This window comes from Solanum lycopersicum, chromosome 11 (assembly GCF_036512215.1).
Source record: "Solanum lycopersicum chromosome 11, SLM_r2.1".
In the NCBI taxonomy this organism is placed as follows: Eukaryota; Viridiplantae; Streptophyta; class Magnoliopsida; order Solanales; family Solanaceae; genus Solanum; species Solanum lycopersicum.
The window spans coordinates 37,674,694-37,687,272 of record NC_090810.1 but is presented as its reverse complement, the minus strand read 5'-3'; positions in this window follow the sequence as shown (position 1 = coordinate 37,687,272).

Genomic DNA, 12,579 nt, shown 5'->3' with positions numbered 1-12,579 from the left:
CTTCCTCCTTGATCTTCTGAATTTCTCGAGTGACTCGCTCGATCTTTCTTCGCAATTCCTTTTTAGTGAGCTCTGCCTGGACGTTCTTGCCTTTGTCCATAGCGGTGATTCACCTTTCTTGAGACGATAGAGCGATATTCAGGATTTGTGGTGTGGGAGAGGGATTTTTGCGTGAGAAACTTGAGACTCGGGAAATTTGGTCGGACATTTATTATAGTGGCTTCTGTATACTCTTTGGAATTTTGGCTAGGAGTGGGTTTACGATATCCTCATTCGAAGCAACGTAACACATAAGCATTTAAATACACACATATATCGCGTCCTAATCATGCATGGGGACCCTTTTGTGCCAAGGGTGGGCCTAGCGCATTTGAACGATGTACGTGTGAGTTTAAACCAAATAAATGATTCCCCCCAAAAAATAATATTTAATAATGAGTAAGGTGTTCGAAAGAGGGAAATAGACATGAGACAAACCCACGCAGGGGCCATTAGAAAGTGCAATAATATCAGGCCTACGCAGGGGCCAAAATAATGCAAATACAAACAAAGAAAAACCCGCACAAGGGTGATGTCCGCTATGCTGCTCCGGATGGTCCTGCTCCGTCGTCGCCTTTCTGGTTTTTGTGCTGCTGAAACATGTACCTCAACATCAGTAGGAAAACTTCACCCAAACGCCCTTTGTCTCCCAGACTCCCGTATCGCATCCTCTCGATTTTCCGCTGGATCCAGTTATCAAACTCGTCATACCCTTGCCTCAGTCTTTCGATCTCTCGAGTCGCCTTCTCAAGAGCGTCTTGATTTTCTACGAACTTTGCGTAGACCTCATTAGCCTCCTCCTTTAACTCTCGCAATTCGGCCACTGCCTTGGCCTCCTTGTCCGTCACACTGCGAAAGCTACGCGGAATCTGAAAGGAAATATTTTGTATACCCCTCTTCAACCATGCTTTGTAACCTTCGTCATATCCAGCGTTGAATCGGTCAGGGGCGATAGTATCTTTACCCATGAGCTTAATGTTCTTCCATTCTCTGAGCATTTCCGAAGCGTCGTCCACTCTGTCGTCCCCAATGTCATATACATAAGCGCCATAATACGCTTCTCTGGGCACGGTCTATTTTCTTCCGAACTATCGCAAGACTCGGAATGGCGCGTAAGGGCGGATTCCCTGAATGCCAGGTAGGGGGAGCACGACACATCTGCAACTCTCCACAACAACTTCTTTGGATATGAAACGCTCGAGCATCCATTGGAGGTCGTCTTCTCTTAATTCAGAGAAAATCTGGGCCCATCTTCCTCTCGTTCTCCGATTGTTCATGTTTGCCCAGAATAGTAAGTTGTTCAGGTCCTTGAGAGTGTTCTTGTTGTCGAGAGTGTGAAATTCTCGAGTTCCAACACCCTTCGCCAAGTGGCTGAGAATCCACCATTGGAGGAGCAGATTACACCCCTGGAAATACCGATGTCCTTCTTTGCACTTACCCAAGGATCGATATATGTCTGATAATATGACCAGAGCTACGGAGTAGTACTTTGTTATTCCTTGATTTTCGTATCCCTTGAACAACGTATGGACGAGCGTTATGACTCTGGTGTTGATGCTTAGACTCGGGCTGTGCGGGAAGACCATTGTTCCCAACAAGGCCACGGCAAACGCCAAGGGGCGGACCTCAATCCACTCTCTGTAGGAAATCTTAAACTCTCGATTATACGCGGCGTAGAAACTCGCGTGTCCGAATCTGACGTAGAGATCTCTAAACATCACGTGGGAGTCCTTACACCAATAAGTGAAGTTCTTTTCTTAGACCTAACCAAGCCGAGATGTTCTCAACGGAAGGTTTGTTGGGGATGAAAATGTCCTCTTGTTTTCGGGCTCTTCTTTCTATACTCGTGCCCACGGTGTCTATGCAATCTCTTATCTCCTCTAGCGTTGGGGTAATTTCGGCCGTTCCAAAATGGAAGACCATTCTTTGGCTGTCCCAGTACACCGTAAGCACCTCGATCAACTCTGGCCAACCGTCCATGTCGATTAGCTCGGTCAAATCCCCTACGTACTTGTTGAGAGTTCGCCTATGATCTATGTCTAAGTCGTTGTGCCACATTGTAAGTTGAGGTGGCGCTGAAACGACCATGTTGAATTTCGGGAAACGATCCATCTGAAAAATAGAAACCTGTTAGATTTTTTCCCCTACCCCCAAGTTGGTTTTCACACATACGTTTTCGAATGTCACATAATATGATGTGTCGTGAGGTCGAAGACCTTAGATGCGATTTTGGCGGTTTTCTACTAAAATGGACTTAATACGCCTTGGATATTAAGTCATTCTAGGCTAATGCCTAATTTTGGTTTTGGTTTCGCTCTATCTTAGGCTTTCTAGAGTTGTTTTTCAAATAGACGGTTACCCGAGTCGGACAAACATCGGGATGGAGCTTTCGAACAACGTCGGACGACCACATTCCGACTATTTGTTTGATACTCCCAAATGATTTCTTGGGTATATTTGAGAGAAGTCGCAGTAACCCGCGTAACTTCCGTTTCCTAATGCAATCTATTTGCCGTTTGGCGGAAGTTATGTCATGAAAAATGCAATTTCTAGAAAGTTAGAACAACTTAAACAAATAAACAGTTATTTACAAATAGTCAAATAAAGTTAGTCATTAAGGTTAGAATCCTCCGTTCCCCAACAGAGTCGTCATTTCTATTTTATCGAAAAAAATAATTTCGAAAAAGCGTTTGTTTGTTTTAAAGGCATTTCGACTTTTTAGGAGTCGCCACTTAATTCTTAAGAAAAATCAAGAAACTTATTTTTTCAAACAACTAAACAGAAAATCGCTTGAAAAATATTTTAAGGGTTCGGGATTCCTATTAGTGTCTTAGGAAGGTGTTGAAGGCACCTAAGACACTCTGTTAAATACAGTTTTCCGGCGATTAACAATTTGACTATTTATTATTTTACCGTTTGCGAATCTTTTGTTATTTTGAACTTATTAGAAAATTACTTAGGCAAAATCACAAGTTTTGAAACATTCATTGTTTATTTTGTAATTCCTTGCGAATATGTTTCGAAGTTTAAACTTTTTAAGGCTTTTATCTAGACAGACTTTACGAGTTTGCAATATTCATCGCCTTAAGACTTAGTTTTAGTTTTAAGTTTGAAAAATAGAAAGGCGTTTCGATGGGGGTTTGGAGATTTCTAATCCTAAGCTAACGACATTTAAACAATCGCACAAATAAGTAATAAAGGGAGAAGGAGAGAGAGAGAGAGATTTGGGTCCAAATTCGGTTTTTGTCCGGCTTGACCGAATTTCGGACCCACCTGTTTTCTTGTGGGTTTTAACCCATTTTTGTACCTGCCCTAATCTAAACATACAAAATATATAGAAAGTCAAAAAAAACGATAAGAGGGCTTATGCCCATTACAAAGTAAAGTACAAAATAAAGTAAGTGAGGAGGTCTTCCAATCTGTCTTCTTCAAATTTCTTCAACCTTCGAAATTGGGGTCCACACTTTGCCATGACTCGGCAGGGGAACGAAGCCTTTATGGCCCTTCCGAAATGCCAAAAGAGGAAGGGAGTCCCAAACGGACTAGAGAGGAAAATTCCACATACAATCAAACAAGCGTGAATTAGCCTTTGGAGTGATAACGTAACCAAGCAAACCCCATGTAAAACATAAAGCAAAAGAAACATGCACACCCATTTAAAATTCAAATTAACTAAAAAAAACCACAATGATTCCAAAAGGAAAACCTATATAAACTAAGCAAAAGCTAGCAAAATCTCAACAGAAAGCAAATTGAGAAAATTTAAAGTGGAAGCAAATGCTAAGGAGACAGCGAGTGAACTCAAGCAAGACAAATGGACTAGCCGTTAGCATGGGAGAGTTGATCTCATCAAAAACAAAACCAACTTGGACTCTCATTATCTAGGCAACCTTTCTAACAGCTGCAAAAGCAGACGAGATATTCGAATGAAAGTCTCAACCAAATCCAAATTACACGTCTCAAAGCTTTTATTTACCCATTTCAGACCGAACTAATAATAAAAATAAAACAAATACCATATGACAAGATGGATGAGAAAAGGAGAGAGTGTGCACCAAATATGCAAAGAATACCAAGGTAACATACCCTAAGAGATGCTCAACAGGTGATATAGATCCCTATCACATTAAAAAATTCATGTCACACGAAACAGACTTGCCGATACTAACCATTATACTCAAGATATAGAGGATGCGGAAGGCATAGGAAATCGTATAGACAAATACATATATATCGTTCCATGACATCTTAACAAACAAAATTCGAATGAAAACAAAGAGTCAAAACAAGAACACATTCTGGGGGATTAAAACCGAAGGGAGGAACTCAACTGACATCCTTGTTGTTCTAGAACTCAAGTTCGCGTTCATGAATACAAAATATTACCATTGAATCATGCTGACTTGAATCGCATTTTTTAGACGAACTTATAACAGAATCAATCCACGACCAAACATGACAAACTATGACGACTAAGAAAGAAAGAAACTAAGGACTGCAGACGAACCCAACCTAGCCATGACGAACTCATGATAAACAGATGAACAACACAAACGAGCAAACATAACGAAACAAAATTAAAACTAAAAAAACAGGACCATTATGCGAGGCGTCTTGCAGAATCAAACCAACAAACAAGATGTAATGTCTCAAATATTCACAGCAACATGAGCCATGGTTCGAACTCCATAAAGAAAATAAAACGGAAGATGTACCTTCTTCGGAGCGGCAAACTGGGACGACGAGGAGCAGGAGACTTCAACACCTCACACAAAGACTCGAACTCGAACGATGCTCAAACACAATGGACCTCTACTTTGGGCGTGAATCTGTTGTAAGTAGGTGGGTATAGGTGCTGGAACGAACGTAAAATCTCTTGCTATAACCGAGTCTAAGCAAACTTTTTCCAACCCAAAATCCTTCTGTTCTTCTACACAGACCGAAAAACAAACCCCAAAAATTTCTCCAAAATTTTCCCACACAAGAATCTCTAGTATAGGTGATTATAACAGAATAACAAGAGAGCTTCCTCTAGCAATTTCCCAACCTAAAAAAAAACTTTCCAACACCAAAAAAAATCCAACCTCTTACCCTGTCTAAAGTGGGGGTTTATATAGGTGAAAGAAATAGAGTTTCTCTCTTTTTGAAAATGAAGAGGGGGAAAATTCGGACGACCAAGGACCTATTTCAAAATTCAAAATTCCAAAACCTTGCCATTTTAGGCTAAGCCAACTTTATCTGAAAGCTGGACTCAAACCAGAAACGGAACAGGGGTAGAGGGCTGGGATGAATTGCATCGTCCTTTAGGGAGCAACGTGGACTGATCTCGCTTTGCAAGGACGAAAACGCGTCTGGCAAAGGAGAGAAATCCAACCTGCCAGCTGCGAGGCTAGTGGCAAGGGAGAGAGGCGCGTACGCGTGAGGGAGACGCGGGATAGGAGAAAGATATGGGTGCTTGTGCGTGAGGGAGACGCGAGGGTTCTGGGGATGTCGCGTTTTCTGGGTTGCGTCTGGTTTCTGGGTTTTGTTTTTGTCCTGGTAATTGTTGGGGGGAAGAAGGAGGGGAAGGGAAAGGGGCCGGGTTAAAAGTCAAATGGGGCGAGTTAGATTTTAAAATTTAGTGGGCTGGGTTTAGAAAAAGAATTGGGCCGGTAAAAGAAATGTATTGGGTTGGAAGAGTTGAGATGGGAATAAATTGGAAAAGGAGAATTGGGCCTCAGAATTGGGTTGAAAGATTTAGGATTTGGGCCTGGGTGGCAAAAAATAAGAAGAAACAGGGAGTGGGGGGAATTAATTAAAATGGGGGAAGGGAATTGGATTAATTTAGTAAACAACAATTAAAATGACGAATTTGTATTGACTAATTAAAGAGCTTCTTTGTTTAGTAGTTTAATTATTAAAATCGTAAAAAGTGATTCAAAAGTATAATTATATTTTAAATTAAACTAGTTTAATAAAACATTTAAATGTATATTTTGATGGTTTTTGAATAATCATAAGATATACTACTTATATACATAATTATGCAAAAATATATTATTGAAAATTATGTTAAAACGTATTCGAAGTAACATAAAATTTATATTCGTAAAATTTATAAAACTAATTAATTTTAAACTATTTGAAAAATTTAAGAAGCTCGATAATTAACTTATACCGACGCGGGTCAAAATTGAGTGTCAACATTGACACCATCCAAATGTCAACACACAGAAGGAAAGGATGTCACTATACTTTTTTGCAACAATCAACAGTCGACTAGCGGTTTATTCTAAGATTGACTGGGTGTTTAGGAATCTTCAATGGTTGAATTCCTATGGACATGTGGAAGTTGAAATCCTAGTGCCTGGTGTTTCAGATCACTCTAATCAAATTATTCAGATCAGTCCTCAACCTTACATGAGACCTAGACCTTTTAAACATTTAAAAACAGTCTTAAATCATCATGAGTTTGGTAGCGTCCTAAGGAGAAATTGACACAACTCTTTGCAACGTACCAAAATGGAACAATTATGGAACAAGTTAAAAGTGGTTATGATGGGTCTAAATGAGCTAAATGCATATTTGACATCATATGAGCATAAGTTAGCACATTCTAGACAAGGATTGGAAAGAACCCAATTGCTTCTTCTAGGTTCCCCTTTATGTCCACGTTTGATTGAAGAGGAGAAACAATTTTAAGTAGCCATCAAGAATTGGAGCGATGTGGAGGAACAGGTTCTCCAGAAAAAATCTAATAGATAGTGGAGATGCCATCACGAGATATTTCATGCATAATTTAAGATCAGGGCTCACAGAAACTTAATCACTTCGATTTATGATGCTAATGGACAGAAACTACTTAATTCTAAAAAGGTAGTGATGGGATCGGTTACCAGGAATCCTCCTTGACCATACATTGAAGTTATCAGGGAAGGCTCTTGTCTAAGTTATCATAAAAAATGTGAACTGATCAAATATGTGTCTGAAAAGGAAATCTATATAGCCTTAAAAAGGTATGACTTTAGATAAAACTCCGGAGATTGATGGATTTCATTCTTTATTCTGTATTTAGTGTTTGTTAAATCTGATGTAATTAGTGTTGTAAGCTCAAAGCTTTCAGTTGCACTGCTATTTCTCTTGTTCCAAAATTGCCCTCTCCTACTCAAGTAAAAGAGTATAGGCGCATTGCTTGTTGTGTCACTGTCTATAAAATTATTACAAAATTCCTCACTACACGATCAAAATGGTGATTTGAACTCTAGTTAGCCTTGCAGAATCTGCTTTCATTTAGGGGAGAAGTATTATTGACAATTGTTAGACCTGTTGTTACTAAGTTCTATAAGCGCAGAAAGAAAGGTGAAAATAAGGCTTAAATGTAGTTGTTTTATTTATTAATTATTATGTAAATGCATTTCTAGTAGTCTTCTAGCAGTTTAGGTAGTTAGTTGGGGATAAAAAGTACTTGGAAGAAGGGAAAATACAAGTAGTTTTTGGGTAAGAATTTCTTAGGCAGATTTGGAGGTTAAGATTCCTCGGAATACCTTAAATGTTAGAAGTGTTCCTTACTAACTATTTGCATAACTTATTCTAATTATCTGTAGCAGTAAATATTAGTTGAAGTGTTATTCCTATTTCTGTCTTATGATTTGTAATTTACAGATTTATTGTTAGAGAGTCGTGAGTTCCTAACAATTTTGGTATCAGAGCCTTTATGGTTTCAATTAGACCGGAAAGGAGGATTGAAGGATTAGGGAAGACAATGGATGATATACAACATGAGATTGGTTCAGTACGTGACTACATGGGGTAGTTAAAAGACTGATGCAAAAAAAATGAGCGTCACGCTGAAATTCTTCAATATATGAAAGGAAAATCAGTGGTTCATACAGATCCAATTAAAGACATGGATGTAATGGAAAGAACAACCACAGTAGCAGAGGTGACAGATTCCGAGAATTTCAGCCACAATTTCGTGATGAAACACGTCCTAGAAGACTGATAGTGCCTTTAATTTCTGGTGATAATCCTTATGTGGTGACTTAATAGAGCAGAGTGTTATTTTCATTTCAATGGCATTGATGACACCGATAAATTGTAGGTTGTTGTTGTTTGCCTTGAAGGTAGATCCCCGAATTAGTTCTAATGGTAGGAGACCAAAACCCCAATTGTCACATGCGATGTATTTCAAGTAGTCATACTCCAACGATTTACGCCATCATAGTTCGGGAACTTATATGAGGTTTCAAGGAATCACAACAAACTAGAGGTGTGGCCCAATATAGAGAAGATTTTGAGTTACTTTCAACACCCTTAAAAGACGCTGATTATGAAGTTTTGGTAGGAATTATTATAAATGGACTAAGAGGGGAAATCAATTCATAATTGTGTCTTAGCAATTTGGGAACTCTAACTCAAATTATGGACCAAAACTAACGTATTGAAGATAAGAATTGGGTTCTCAGTCAAGCACACTTGCAGAGATCTATGCTTATAACACTTCTTGAGGTGTCAACGCATTTTTCAGGGACTGACAATAGTCGGATAGGAAGTACTAAAAGTTCTCATGTGCTTGTAGCCACAACACCATATCATTCTGCCTGTACAATAGTTTCAACAGTACCATGACATTTTCAAGAGCAAAGCGATGAGAGATCATGCAGCCAGGATATGCAACTTCAACAAGGCATGTTGGAGCATACAAAAGGCTATCTTATGCAGAGTATTAGAATGAATTAAGAAGAGGACTTTGTTTTTGATGCAATGAAAAATATGCCTCAATCATCGGTGTAATTCAAAATAGTATCTGCTTATTGTAGCACCAGAGGACAACAAAGATGGCGACATAGAAGAACATTCAAATGAAATAATAGACAAAAGTTGATGGAATTGTCTTTATACTCTATTGTAGGATTTACCACAAAGAAGTCTTTGAAGGTTATTGTGTTGATTGATAGAAAGCCTCCACAAATTTTTTCTCTCGCAATGTGGATGAATAATTAGGGTTAAGCAAACAAAAACTAAATCATTTGTTGTGGAAGTATGGAATGGACAACAAATAAAGAGTAGGGAAAGTTGTAAAGCAGTGGAACTGACTGTGCATAACACAATATTACTTTCTTTATAATTTGGGAAGTGCCGATGTTTTGTTTGGATTAGAGTGGCTGGAGACTTTGCGGGATATTCAAGTTAATTTCAAAACTTTGACATTGAAATTCGAAATAGAAAGGCAAACTCACGTTGTTCGAGGAGACCCCTCATTGTCCAAATCATCGACTTCACTCAAAACTCTGTTTAAAGCCTTGCAAACAGATAAAGAAGGGTATTATCTTGACCTCAATGAGTTAATAGCAAGGGAAGAACAAGAGAATGTGAATTTGCAGCAGTTAATAAAAGAATTCGGAACTTTATTAGAGAATCTGCAAGGATTGACATAGGAGTCATGATCTTGCTATCCTATTTAACGAGGGATCAAATCCACCTAGTATTTGTCTATATTGTTACCCTCATTATAAAAAAATGAGATTGAGCGAATCATCCAAGAAATGCTTGTAGCTAGAATCATTCAACCAAGTACAAGTCATTTCTCCAATCCAGTGTTACTAGTTCAAAAAAAATGGTAGTTGGAGATTTTGTGTGGATTATTGGGCCCTTAATAAGATTATTATTCCAGATAAATTTCTGATTCCAGCAATCAAAAAATTACTGGATGAACTTGGCGGTGCCACTGTTTTTTGAAATTGGATCTAAGATCGAGGTACTATCAAATTCGAGTTTGCAAAGAGGATGTAGCAATTAAAACATTTCGCACACATGAAGGACATTATGAGTTTTTGGTCATGCCATTTGGGTTGTCAAATGCTTCATCTACTTTTCAAGCCTTAATGAATGAGATATTTTGGCCTCATTTATGTAAGTTTGTATTGGTCTTTTTTGATAACATAATAGTTTATAGTGCAGATTTTCCTACTCACTTGGGTCATTTGCGGCTGCGGGAGGTGCTGCGAATTTCAAAACATGATAACCTGGTTGTTGATCGAAAAAAATCATTTTGGTCAACAACAACTACAGTAGACATATTATTTCCACAAGTGGAGTCTCAGCGGATTCTGCCAAAATAACAAACATGGTTAATTGGCCAAATCCCAAAGATGTTAAAGATTTGTGGGGTTTTTTTGGGACTTACTAGTTACTATAGGAAGTTTGTTCGTGACTATGGAAAAACAACTCAGTCATTCACACAATTGCTCAAGAAAAATGTTTTTCATTGGAATAAAGAAGCTCAATTAGCTTTTGAGTCTCTTCAGAGGCTCTGGTCACTTTGCCGATTTCGGCACTAACAAATTTTAACAAAATATTTGTGGTTGAGACAGATGCTTCATAATTAGGGGTTAGAGTTTTCCTAATGCAAGAAGTACTTTCCATTGATTTTCTTAGTCTAACATTTTCTATTCATGCTCAATCCAGACCAGTATATGGAGGGAGTTAATGGTCATCGTTTTTATTGTTCAAAATTGGCGTCATTACCTTATGGGTAAGCATTTTATTATACGAACAGATCAACGAAGTCTCCAATTTCTCATGGGGCAACATGTTATGGCAGAGAAGAAACAAAAAAGGGTTACTAAGTTGACGGGGTTTTGATTTTGAGATCCAATATCGACCGGGTTGTGAAAATAAAGCAACTGATGCCTTGTCTCGCCAATTTCATTTCATTGCCTTTTCTGTTCTATGCAGCAGCACATTAGATTATCTTTCCAAAGAAATTCAACATGATTATCAACTCCGTAAATTGACTCAAGATTTTTTGCAAAATACGGCTTCACAACCGAATTATGTTCTAAAGAATGACTGCCTATTTTTCAAAAGTCGGTTGGTGATTTCCCATTCGTCATTACACATTCCCACACTCCTTACGGAATTTCACTCTTCACCTACTGGAAGGCACTCGGGATTTTTCGTACATACAAGCGCACTTCACTGGTGTTGTACTACAATAAAATCAAAAGGGATGTACAAAATTTTGTGGCTAGTTGTGAAGTTTGCATGTAAAACAAGTATGAAGCCCTAAGTCCCGCTGGCCTGTTGCAACCATTACCTATTCCTACTCAATTTTGGAATGATATTGTTATGGATTTCATCAGTGGGTTACCAAAAGCAATGGGACATGATACTATACTTGTAGTGGTGGACCGTTTCATTAAATATTGTCATTTCCTCCTGTTATGTCATCCCTATACAACAAAGAGTGTTGTTGAGTTATTTGTTCATGAGGTTGTATGTTTGCATGGTTTTCCCAAAACAATTGTGTCTGATCGCGATTTGATTTTTGTCAGCCAATTTTCGCAAGAATTATTCAAGTTGTTCGGTACTAGCCTCAAATTAAGCTCAGGTTATTACCTTCAAATAGATGGTCAAACTGAGGTTGTCAACCGATATTTGGAAACTTATATACGTTGCTTTTCAGGAGCACATCCAAAACAATGGCCAAGATGGATTCCTTGGGTTGAATTTGGTTCAATACCACTTACCATGGTTCCGCCAAAATGATCCCTTTTAGAGCTTTATATGGGCCAGATCTCCCTCATTGTTGCGGTTTACTGATGATATTTCTGTTGTTGAAGAGGTCAACCAGCAGCTTATGGCTCACAATAATATTTTAGATGAACTCAAAGCTAATCTAATGCATTCTCAAGCTCAAATGAAAGTCTATGCTAATGCTAAGCGTCGTGAAGTTGTGTTTCAGCCTGGTGATTTGGTTTGTCTTTGTGCGCAACCTTTCAAGCTTCGCTTACTTGCTAAAAAGTTTAATCAGAAGTTAAGTCCTCGTTACTATGGGTCGTATACCATATTGAATAAAAAATTGGTGAAGTTGCTTATCGCCTTGATTTACCCCCTCATTCACGGGTGCACCCTGTATTTCATGTTTCTTGGTTAAAGTGCGCAGTTAAGGATTATACTCCAGTTCAGCAGCTCCCTCCTTTCTTATCTGATAAGCTTGAACTACAAGTGCAACCTGGAGGTGTAGTGGACTGTCTTACACTCTTGAATGGTTCCAAAGAGGTGTTGATTAAATGGGAGGGCTTACCAGACTTTGAAAGCACTTGGGAATCCTATGAGATCATCGATGCATAATTTCCTCATTTTCACCTTGAGGACAAGGTGAAACTCGTTGGGGCAGGTATTGTTAGGCATGTTGTTACTAAGGTTTATAAGCGCAGAAAGAAGGGAAAATAAGGCTTAAATGTAGTTGTTTTATTTATTAATTATTATGTAAATATATTTCTAGCAGTTAATTAGTAGTTTAGGTAGTTATTTGGGGATAAATAGTACTGGGAAGAAGGAAAATACATGCAATCTTTGGGTAAGGATTTCTTAGGTAGATTTGGAGGTTAAGGTTCCTTGAAATACCTTGAATGTTAGAAGTATTCTCTACAAACTATTTGTATAACTTATTCTAATTATCTGTATTAGTAAATTTAGTTTAAGTGTTATTCCTATTTTTGTCTTGTGATTGAAAATTTACAGACTTATTGTTAGAAAGTTGTGGGTTCCTAACAA